Source organism: Aulonocara stuartgranti (genome assembly GCF_965226115.1).
Source record: "Aulonocara stuartgranti genome assembly, chromosome: 14".
Lineage (NCBI taxonomy): Eukaryota > Metazoa > Chordata > Actinopteri > Cichliformes > Cichlidae > Aulonocara > Aulonocara stuartgranti.
The window spans coordinates 2,788,847-2,801,552 of NC_138950.1; positions in this window are offsets into that span (position 1 = coordinate 2,788,847).

Consider the following 12,706-nt stretch of genomic DNA (forward strand, 5'->3'; position numbering starts at 1 on the left):
CCCTCTTTTGCCCCAGCTTCTAGTCATCAGCTGCTGCACTGTCACACTGCAGTCACATAATCGCACAAACACACCCAGGTGTGTGTGTGCGTGTGTGTTTACATATCTTTGTGGAGACCAAAAGTTGGATGTTTGCTATGCTTGTGGGGACCAACAGTCCTTATGGGGACAAAATTCTGGTCCCCATGAGTTTGAAGGCATTTTTCAGACTCAAAATGTGGTTTTAGTGTCAGGGTCTCAATTAGGTTATGCTTAGGTTTAGGCTGAGGGTTAATCTGCTAGGGAAAGCATTATGTCAATTAGATGTCCCCACAAAGATATGAAAACACGATTGTGTGTGTGTGTGTGTGTGTGTGTGTGTGTGTGTGTGTGTGTGTGTGTGTGTGTGTGTGTGTGAGAGAGAGAGAGAAATTCAGACACAAACGACCATGCATACAGTTTGGGTGCTAGATATATAAAGAAGATATATAATTAATTATATTTAACAGAAGCCGCATGATTGGAGTAATGCTTCACTCTAATTATTGTCCATAATTGAATTATTATGTGCATGTTAATGCACGCAGTGATTAGAAGTAGCAAAGCAAACATTTAATTATGACAATGAAATATGTGGCACGTCACTGCGTGTGATTCCCAGGTCTGTCTTCACGCAGCAGTGTGTGCGAGCTTCTTTTATTTTGACCTGTTACAACCAAGAAGTGGGAGCATATGGTGATGTGGATAGATGTTACACAATCTCTGTAATTGCACTTTGATAAGATTATAATTGTATGTCTAAATTTTAGCCTGTTGAATTTGTATGGACTTTGCTGAGGGGCGGCCTTTTCTCTGAGAGCTTTATCAGTGCTTCTGACAAGTGTATTAAATTTGGGTTTCGTATATTAGGAGAGTGCAGAGATGGACTTTTATTACTTTGTGAGGTTTAGTCACAGGAGACAGTTTTTATTACCCATAAATCTCTCTGATAGTTTATTGTAGATTAGGACAGTCCAGAATTAGACCTGCCATCTTTACAAATATTGCCATTTGTACCAATTTCCAGCGCAGTTATCAGCGCTATTATTGCTGATGTAAAGAGTTTGTGAAATGGCATTTCTATTAAATGAAAGAAGTGAATGGTGATGAAGTTAGTGAGCCAGAAACATAAGAGGCCATTTTATTTTCTGAGACATTTTTATGTTTGCATCTTATTAATAGAACTCATTACTATTTTTCAAATTGCATAAAAGCCTGTTAAACCACTGTCTCCATGGTTAGGGAAAACCACGGGCATGGCAAGCACATCACGCATGGATAAAGCGGCATGTTTAAGGTTTGCCCGTGGCTAAAAGAGAGTACTGGGCTGTGGTTGACTCTTTGGTGTGAGCAGAATCATCTGCAGCTCAGACCGGAAACCCTTGAACATTTTTTTAGTGCAGGGGGTCGATGTGGAGGACTATAAAGACCTCAGAGTACACACAGACAATAAACTGGACTGAGCTAAAAACACCACTGAGGAAGGTACAGAGTCGTCTCTGAGGTCTTTCAACATCTGAGTCTGTTGTGGTCAGTGCCATCCTCTATGCTGTTGCATGCTGGGGCAGCAGGTTGAGGGTTGCAGATGCCAACAGACCCAATAAACTGATCACGAGGCCACTAATGTTGTGGGGATGGAGCTGGACTCCCTTAAGGTGATGTCTGAAAGGTGCACGTTGTCTAAGATAAGGACAATGCTGGACAATACTTCCCACCCACTCCATGACATGCTGGCCAGTCACAGGAGCACGCTCAATGAGAGACTGAGCTTACCCATAATGCACCACTGAACGACACAGGACATCATTCCTGCCTCTGCCTCCCTGTACAACTCCAAAGCACACTGCAATAGTTACACCCTTTACATGCTCTCCAGTAAAATAACAGATGATAAAGTTTCACAGGTTAGAGTCAAATATCAACCATATATATTTCACCTCTTTAATATTCTTGATATTTATGATTGAGCGACTTGTATATATTAGTGCTATTTCTTAAATTTGTAAACTTTGTAACATATTGTTTAATTAGTTTAGTCTGTTACTGTTACTGATTTGAAGCAACTGTGACCCACATAATTTCCTTAGTGATTATTAAAGTATTCTTGGTTGGCAATGAAAACTTTGTACTTTTCACGCTCAACCTGGTTCCCGAACGCATTCAGGGAAAATTAATTGAATCTACTTTTAATTAATTAGCTCACAATTGTTTGTCTTTGAACGATTTTCACAGTGAAACAATGAGCAAACATTAGCTTCCATCTAAATGTCAGGAAAGAATTTTACACTGTGTCATGGTGCTGCTCTGTTTGGAGTTTAGATTTTAAAGTTTTTAGTCTCTGCATCATTTTCTCTGCGTGTGTCTTTTCCTCATGCTAAGCTTACTTTTTCGTTCTGGGTTTTTTTTTTTTTTTTTTTGTGAAGTAATATAGGTGATCATGATGAGACAGACAGTCTGGCTCAGATGCTGGCAGTTCTCGCTGCAGTCTACCGGTAGCGTCTCCTTTCAGGCCAGGATAGACGAATGTCACCGAGGAGTGACTAAGTTTGTGGTCAAAGGCTTGAACCCATTTGCCACAGCAGATGATTTTCAGTAAGTGAATGTGTTTAATTGTAGGCAGGGACATTACTGGATATTCATGTGTTATTGCTACAGAAGAATATTTATTTTATTATTTTACATTTACAATTTTTTTTTTCCTGGGGACCCTGTGACACCCCATTGAAGAGCCGTAGGCTGGATCTCTTAAGATCTCACTGTTGGGTTTGTAAGGCCATGTTACTCCTAAATTTCTTTCTTGTTCAAAGAGAAGATATAAAACAAAGTTCTGAGCTAATCGAACTTAGTGTTCTCCTTTTTTAAAAAGAATCGATAAAGAATCGAATCGTTAAACAGAATCGAAAATGGAATCGGAATCGTGAAAATCTTATCAATACCCATCCCTATATAATATTCACTTTTTTGTTTTCAAACAAAGGAGAATGTTTGTCCATAATGTAGGAATCATTTTAACTGTATACAGTGTTAGTGTGCAAATATTTACAAACATAGGAGATTATTACCAACATGTCATTTTATTTAAAATATAGTCTAATACTACTCAGCCAGTAACAAGATCAGTGCCAAGCTGTTACTTGGTTACATTACCTTGGTAATGTATTAATGTTACCTCTTCTCTTCTTATTATTATATTACCAAGCTGTAATATAAAGTGCCAATGACACTACGTCCAATAACAGCACAATAACAATAGTCATCTTCATGGATTAGTACCCGATGAACTCCAGCTGTTTGTGGATAAGTCTGTATTTTTCTATTGTCTATTGACGCTGCTTTAGTTTATGGGAGTCAAAATAAACCTCAGTGAAAGTACTCATGCTGCCAAAGAACATGTCACGAGTGGTTCCCTGATGTTTCTTTTCTTTATTTTTTCTTAACAGATTGTACACAAACTATAACTCTATATTTGGAGCATACACAGCATATACAATAGGCTTTAACACGCTTCATATTTGCTGTTTTTCATAGTTGGCTTGGATGTGCACGTAGGATTTTAGAGAAATTCAAACTTCTGTTTGAACGAGTGCCCACAGCTGCCTTTGTTTTCCACACTGACAGTCTTTAATCTCTGTTAACAAAGCTGACCGATAAACAAAGCCTGTTGTTGTCGAGTGGAGCTGTGATTAAACAGTAAAGGCAGACCTGCAGGTCATCGTGTGTGGACTGAGTTCATATAGAGTTTCAGCAATGAGTCCAATTGTCCAGCACAGTGGACAGCAACAAATTGTCAGTGTTCACTCAGCAACTTTAAAATATGTCCCTCCTACACTCCAAGCACCTAGTGGGAGGTTTACACAGAGCAACTGCTCTGTCAACATTTGGATTATTCACAAGTTAAAGTCTTTTTTTTCTCCAGATCTTTTAAACTTTAAATAAAAGCAAAAAATCATGTTTTGGGGTTAAATTGTAAGCCAAAAATAAATCAAAACTCTTCGTGTAGGAGGAAGAGCGTACAACACAAACTCTCCCTCAGACCACAGACCCACAGAATCCTTTGATTTGTCTTCCACTGACTCACATGGACGATAGTGGGTTTTTATTTGGCGTTGCATTGGACCGCCTGAAGGTACAAGTGGAGCTTTATTGTTCAGATGCTGAGTGTTTAACGCCCAGAGGGACAAGTTCTCTTTATGGAGAAAATGAAATCTGAATTACACCAAATCAAAGAGAATAAACAGACACTGAACAGAAACCAGAAAAATGTTAGTAGATAAGAAACAGATATGCAATTTAAACTGCAATGAGTTTGGCCTCAGGTGGTACCGAGACATGCAGCGATGACACGTTTGTCCTCAGATGGTGAAACTGAGACGAGGATTTAATGCTAGTAATTACTGAAGTATGTCTGGCTGGAGATGGCACAGATGAAATGGTATTTTTATGTCTTTTGGATCAAATGGAGGATTAGGACTGCGTTAAATTATTCTTCCTTTTGTGTGAGGTGCACTGAATTTTTTAAAATGTATTTTCACACACAGATGGACGGCTGGAGGGTACTCACTGGATTGAAATGAGTCTTAAGATGGTCGAGCTGAGAGCCCATGTTGTGTTTTGATATGTTTGGCATTAGATGCTGCATCCAGAAGGCCCATATTGGAGTGTGATGACTTTGGCCACGGATGGTGCAGCTGGGAGGAACACGCTGGAGCGCGATGACTTTGGCACCACGTGGTGCAGCTGGGAGGTGGTTTCTGGATGGAGATGCAGCAGCCTGTGGTCTATAGCTGCATAATCTAAAGACACTTCACCATCTTTGCACACAGGGTTAGCTTAGTCATGCACACACACACACACACACACACACACACACACACACACACACACACACACATGAGCTCCAAACCCATGCGTCTGTCATTCAGTTTTCTCCTGTAAGCTACATTATACTGTGGGCTGGTTTCCACCTCTAGGGCTCCATCAGATACCCGTGGTGAGAAAGCTACGCTCCTCCTCTTGGCTGGAAGAACAACAGTTGATTAAGTTGTTGGTTTACTCTACGGGTAACAGATTTTTGCTGTTTAGTCCAACAGTTTGGGTTTGTTTTAACAGTGTATTGCAATGTTTGCAGCTAGTTTAAAAAGTTGTACAGGTAGATGTCCTTATTTTAGTTTTCACTACTTTCCCATCCGTGGCTGTACATTAATGCCTTCAGGTATGTCAGGTGCTTTCTGTGTCACCCTGTTATCTGCACAATGTCTCTCTCTGTCTCTCACACTCACACACACACACACACACACATCAAGCTACTTTTCGCACAATTCTGTCTTTTGCACAACCAACTGTCATTGTTGCATTTTGGTCTTGTGTCTGCACTGTCTTTGTTTTGTTTTGTGTTTTTGCACACTTGCACTTTATGGAGTCCTGTGTTGATCGTCTGTTATATGTAGCACCATGGTCTTGGAGGAATGTTGTCTTGCTTCACTTCACTGTGTACTGTACCACTGCACATGGTTGAAATGGCAATAAAGCCACTTGACTTGACTTGCATGGCGTCTTGTGAAATCAGTGGGTTGGCATATGCAGTGTTGCCTGCTGGGAGATAACTGTTCCATTTTAAAAACCTATAAAGTCTGCTTAATCACACATTAGACCAACAGACCTGGTTTGTGTCTTGTTTGGATCATAGACTCTGTAAAAAAGATGGACATCACCACACTGATATCACTTGTTGGTTAATGAAGCTTGATACGATCCCTGGTGTTGTTTTAACACACTTGGATGCTCAGTGTCTGATCACTTGTTATTAACAAGTTATTAATCAATAACCATTCAGAGAGTCTGTACTATGGCCTGTGAAGCGGGGTTGGATGGAAGGATTATTGTGAGGTTTGGTTTGAAATAAAAGGTTCAAAGACACTGATGCACTTTTCATGGAAGCCATGTAAACGAGCTAGAATACCACACATATGAGTCGTGGAAGCTGATTCGACAGGCACTCGATATTTTACTGTGTTTATCTAAGTATGTATGAACTTATTATTATGATTGTTGTTGTTGTTGTTGCTGTTATTTTTTCAAGTAAGGGCAGCTGGATAAGAACGTAATATGAGCTGCCTGCTTCAGTTTGGATTACCTGCAATTTAGTGAAATAATCAGTTGAGAGAAAACTTAATAGAAACACAGCAAAGAAAAACCAAAAGCTCATTATGTGTTTGTGCTTCTGGGACACTTAGTACTAAAACCAACCAGAGGTTTTGGTTCAGGTTGCCAATCGTGGCATTGAAACAGAGGCTGCTACAGTAGTGTTATATAGCAGTAACAGAAGATGTGCATCAGATTCAGGAGAGTTACTGTGCAGTATTTTTAGAGCAAGTTTAGAAACACGAATGTTACTGAACCACTACGACTAATCCGCTTAGTTTGATAAACAGTTTCTGGCCAAAGTGTTTGATTTTTTAAGTTTCCTTCTACAGACATGAAGACCTGTTATATTTCAGATTGTTCCCAATTTTTTCTTTCCCTAATGCGAGAGGCTTAAAAATAGGATAGATGCAAATGCAGGAATCAGCGAATTCTGCATTAAAGTCTGTGGACCTCACAGGTATGAAGCAACTATGAAAGCAAAGGAGCAGGCACGTCCACGTCGCACAGGCTTGAAGTCCCGTTATGTTCCAGTACTGCAGTCGGTGTATTTGAAAGTGCAAGACCAAGGGACTGTTCAGTCTGTTTTCCCCAACGCTATAAATGTGTTGTTTTAGTCTGTCTAGTACTGTTTATACTGTCTCTCCTACATACACACGGTGACATTTTTAACATAAAATACAATAAATAATGTTTTTCATGTTCAATGTCATCTTGTGTAAAATGGGTGCTCCGGCTCGTCCATGGGGGTTATATATAAACTGTTGTGGTTTGATTTCACCAGCTCTATTCTACCTGACTGTTCAGGTAATTTAGCTCTGACAAGCATGTCCTTTAAATTCTTGTTCCTCCTATGAGCCGAGATTACTCTATACTTTGGGAATGGTCTCAAATCTTAGGTATACTTATTAAAGTTTGATTTTAACTGATGTTGCAACGGTAAGTAGGAGATGTGAATAGGTAGTAACCATAAGTCTGCTCGGGTCCTCCAATTGGGTTTGATTCTGAGCCACATCTTCATTTGGCTCATCTGCACCTGCACTTGTTATCTTTGAGTTACGCATCGCGAGCATACTGCTTTTAATTGTTCTAAGAAATAGCCCCTATTTCTAAGACTCTGGGATAGTCTGCTAATTGACTCTTGAAGATCTGAGTCATGCGAGGAAATTCTATAGAATCGAATAATTTGAGGTTTGATAATTCCTTTATACGTGTGTTTAAGATGATAGCTGCACTTCTGTAGAAGAGCATGGAAATCTGTGGGTTTGAAATAGACCTCGGTAGAAATCTTTTTCCTATTTGAATCCAATTGTTCCAGGAGCAGTTGTGTCCAGAAAGTTTACTTGTGAAGAATGTAATTCATATTTCACCTTAAAAGAGGGATGACGGTTGTTTAAAACATTAATAACTTTGCAAAACTTTTCCTCACCATGAGACCATGCTCCTATGATGTCATCCAAATACCTGAGAAAAAAAGTTGGTTTTTGAGGGCATTTAGCCAGAGCTTCCTGTTCCCACTGACTCCTGTACAAATGTGCATATGAGGGGGCTTACCTATGCCCCATTGCTGTGCCCTCCACCTGTAGATACTGTCTACCTGCGAACTCATCTTAGGGTCCCGATGCCCCTTCAGAATAGTTTCTATTGTTTTTGGCCTTAGTTCTGTATTAATGTCCGTGTGCAGGCTATCAATGTCTGTTGTGAATAAATGTGTGTTTGTCCAGAGTCTCATTGGTTTGATTAGTTCTAGAAAATGATACGTATCTTTCAAATAACTGAAATAATAATAAATAAATAACTGTATAAATAACTGTATAAAAAGTCTCTTTGTTTCACGGTAATATATTTCCTACTGTATAGTTTGTCCACAATAGCACGAGTCCGAATTTGTGTATTTTTCTGAATACTGTCCTTAATAGGAATATAGTGCCAATTGCCTGTTAGCTTCCAGTATATATTGTTGTTTGTCCATAATTATGGTTTTTGAGCCTTTATTGGCGGATTTAAAGTTATATTCCTATTATTACCTGACCCAGTATGAACCTTCCCGATCCCTCAGGTCATCTGGATCCGGTTTTTTATCAGTTCCCAGAGTCAGAACCAGACACAGAGAAGCTGCATTCAGCTTTTATGCTCCTTATATCTGGAACAAACTCCCAGAAAGCCTCAGATCAGCTGAAACACTCAGTTTATTTAAATCCAGGTTGAAGACTCACCTGTTCTCAGCTGCATTTGAATAAAGCACCAAATCCGCACTTAAGCTTAAATTTCAAAACTTACATTTTAACTACTGATTTTATCTACTGTTCTGATTTTATCTACTGTTTTTTAATCAATTTTAAATCGGGCTTTTTCTTGTTTTTGTTTTTTAATGTCTCTGTAAAGCACTTTGAATCACCTTGTTGTTGAATTATAAATAAACTTGCCTTGCCTATTACAGAGTTCCCTCGCCGCTTCCATTTCTCCCTGCCATTTGTAGGCTCCACCCAAGGTCGAAACTCAGCCATGCCACACAGATCAGCTTGGATCAGTCTCCTCACTCTCCCATATTGTTCCCAAGAACATAGATGGGTCAAATTTGGCAGGAGCTTTAAGGGGAAACTTGGGCTGGTTCATATTCATTAAAGAAGATCTGTGCCAGCTTGGGGAAAAACCAATTTAACATCTGTCCAAACACAGTAAAGACAAATGCTGACAAATGTGAATGGAAATGAATTGTGATGTCACACCAAGGATGGCTGGATGGTATCTATAGAGAGACAAAAGAAAAGAAAAACAGAGAATTGGGTAATTCTGGGAATACTTGTGTTTGAAGGATTAGTCTGGTGAAAATGAGAAGATTGTTGTACTTTAGCACTATTACACATTTTGAATTGTGCAGAAAAGCAACAAAGAGAAGCTAAACTAGTTATAAGTGTGATGTGTCTCTTCAAATTGTAAGGAAAATGTGAAGAAGGGAAAAGGGAAAAGGTTCATCACAAGCCGGAGAGGAGAAAATGTCTTAAAAATGACTGAGGAACATATCGCAGTTTGGAGAAGAAGCAAGGCTGAAGATGAGGTTCAAAAGGAAAGGCTGTATGAGGACGCAGTGTGGCTGCTGCGGGTGTGTAAGCAGATAATGACAGACGGACCTGTGGGGTAACCGTGCTAGTAAAAACAGCAGTGACCATCTTCATCCCCAGTGCCTCTAAAACAACTTCACACTACCTGCTGTCTGTCTGGTTCCATTTACACTGGAGCATCACACCCTTTACAGAGTGCCATTAAGCACCAGTGAAGCCAAAACAGGTCTGTGATGGTATCACACATACTTCTCTCCCAGGATGTAAACTCGAACTAATACCTTGCGATGCTGGTGTCTTTTCCAGGCTGCGTGGTGTTGTAGTGGTTAAGTATTGTTGTCTAATAAAGGAAAATCCTGCTTTCCTATGTAGAGTTTGTATGGTGTCTTTTGCCTGAGTGGGTTTCCTCCTTCCACACTACAAAGCCATACCGTTAGTTTCATTTAGACAACCTCGTATTTATACAGTTTAAGCACATACCTGTGAAACTAATCAGTGAAATTGAGAAGAGGGAAGAAAAATTAAACATTTCCCTGTATAACCTGAGCGAGGGGTTAGCCTGCATTGCTGGAATTAAGTTAGTCTCATTCCCATTGAGTATCGGCCTTTTTCAGAGCTGCTCTTTTTCACTGATTCTTATTTTTAATTAGAATTTTATGGACATTTTTACAGGCGGTCAAGCGGCCAAACGCTTCCACTTTGATGGCCTCAGGAGCTCGTCTCTGCGTTTTGATGTGGTCCTGTTGGCTTCCTCGTGTGGTGGCTTGTCGATTCACGGGTTGATCTACATCCTTACTTTCTTCTGTATTCATGAGCTCTGAGTAGTGACTCAAAAATCAAGATCACAGATACAAGGGTGGCTGGCCCCTCCCATCTGAGTAGGAGACTCCTGAGTCCCACCTGGGGAGGTGTTCTGGGCATATCCTTCGAGGAGGAAACCCTGGGGTACATGCAGGGCACACTGGAGAGATTATGTCTCTCGGCTGGCCCGGGAGCAGCTCCAACAGATGGGCTACAGCAGGTGGCTCAGGAAAAGAAGGTCTGGGCTTCTCTGATTAAGCTGCTCAGACCCAGTCCCAGATATGTGGGCAGTGATGGATGGATGAGATCATTATAGAATTAGACAGCGATAGGAAGTTTTGCATTTTATATTCAAAATGCTGAGAACATAAGGGAGGGCTAGTTCCAGCTTTATAATACGGTAATAGTACCGTAATATTTATTTAAGCATCAACTAAGATGTCCTAAAGGGTTTCAGACATGCATGTATTAAAATCAATATAAACCAGCTGTTTTTTTTTCATTTAATATCATGGTAATGTCTGATAGTGATGTCATTGACAGTAGACAATATCTAATCAAACCTTACTTTGACTTTAGTTTTTATCATGTGAGTAGTTACAGGAATTCAGAGAGGTGAGGTGACACATGAGTGAGGAGGGAGGGGGAGAGACGAAGCTACAGCTGAAAAGCCATATGCAAGGACATGAAGCACCCTGAGGGATGGGGTGGAGTTCATTACGAGTTCAGGGTCAGAGCTCGGTCAGAGCTCCGGCTGGGACATAATTTTTATGTCTGTGCAAGAATGAGTAGAGTAGCAACGCATCCCTGTGGCCATGCACTCGTTTCTAAACACTAAATAAATGATCACAAATGTGGTTGTTTTAATATGAATATATTTTCTTTGTAGTAAAAAGACCCGAGGATGGAAATATAGAAATCATGCTTTGACAGTTAATACAAAGACTCTGATGAAATTTGCTCCTTGGTGGTGATAATCTTGTGACCCACTGACCTAGACTGAAGGGTTCAGGGTTTCGTTTTAAATCGCTATGTGCACAGTTTTGAATAATGCGAGGATATCATGCTGTTTCTGAAATGTTGATTTGACAGAGCTTATTTTTAATGCAAACAAATTCACACCTAAGCGAGGGCTCTGATATTTTCTTGGCTGATGCTTGCTGAGCCGAATTTCACATTTCATTTCCCAGAGCATTTTTTGGCAGTTTTTTTTTTTTGCAGCAGCAGCACCTTGATTCACATTAACGTAGCCAAACATTCACACCTGCCGCAGAGATTTGTTGGCCACTGAAAGTTTGCTATAACCAGAATATTGCTGGCTCCTCTGTAGCCCGGTAATTACAACTGAGGTTCATTATTTGGGTGTTGGATTCAGTTATTTAGGTTATTACTGGAGTTAAAAACTTAAAGATTCCATATAAATGGTGATTTTAGAAAATAACCCAAAAATTAGCCTGGAAATCCCTCGTAAACAGATGGTCGTGTAAAAAGGGGAAAAGCCAAATAGATGTCTCTTTTAAATAAACATCCTTCTTGATATTTTGCTCCAACAGTGCATCGATTCCTGGCTGATCAGCTGGGATTTGTTCTGCACATATTTCTGATATTATAAGAGCAGTATTTAGCTCATCGCTCAAAAAGGTGGTAAATAATCTCTTGACAATGTTTGGCATGTAATGCAGTTATAATATTTGCTTAGTTGTTTTCCATTCAAATGAATTTGATCAGTCAGACTGGTATTGTGCACAGAGAGAGTCCTAAGCGATAGGTTCGGTTTATGTAAAATGCAAGATGTTTAAAGAATTGATGAAAAGATTCAGAGATGGTAAAAAAACATTTACACTGACAAATGAAGAAATGCCGAGTGTCGTTGACCCTGGGATTTTGCCTGACTTTTGAGTTTTTGTTTTAATTTTTGGATTCCTGTGCTTTTGGTGTTTGGCCTTGTTTTGTTTTTAGGTGTTTTATTCTCTTTGTGTATCAGATATTTAATGTCCCAGTTTAGTCTTTACATTTGGTAGTTTTTGTTTCACTACCTTTTGCAAAGTAGTTTCTGTTTGAGGTTATAATGAAAGTTTAAATCTAATTTCTTGAATTTCAGTTAATCGTGCCTCCTGTTCCTTGTCTCTATATTAGGTTTTCCCATTATGCTACTTCCTGGTTTATGTTGCTAGCTGTTGTCTTTTGAGTCTTGTTCGTGGTTTTTTCTTCCTTTCCTGTCAACCTTGATTAGTTTCAGCCATGTTTTGTTTGCTCGCCTCTCATTGGCTCCTGTATATTTAAACTCTCACTTTGCTTCTGTTCTTTGTCTCATTGCACTGTTTAGTCTTCCTGCGTGGCTCCTGCATCACATTCCTAGTGTTTGTAGCGATATTCCTCATGCCTTGTTTAATTTTGCCTACCATAAACATCACAGTTGTGTCTTTGCATTTGGTCCCAAACACCTTCACTCTTTAAAACAATGCTCCACTGATAGTGTTTCATATCTACAAACTGCTGAGCCATCACTTTGTCACTAGTACCACATAAGGAGCTATGCAATGCAAACTATATTGTAGGAAATGTACATGCAAGTCACATACAAAATCTTCAGCTTACAACATTAACTGGGATTTTGGCAGTTCACTGGTTTGGTGTGTGGAAAAGTCAAATCCTGCCTCCACTGATGCCTTAAAGGCCGTCTG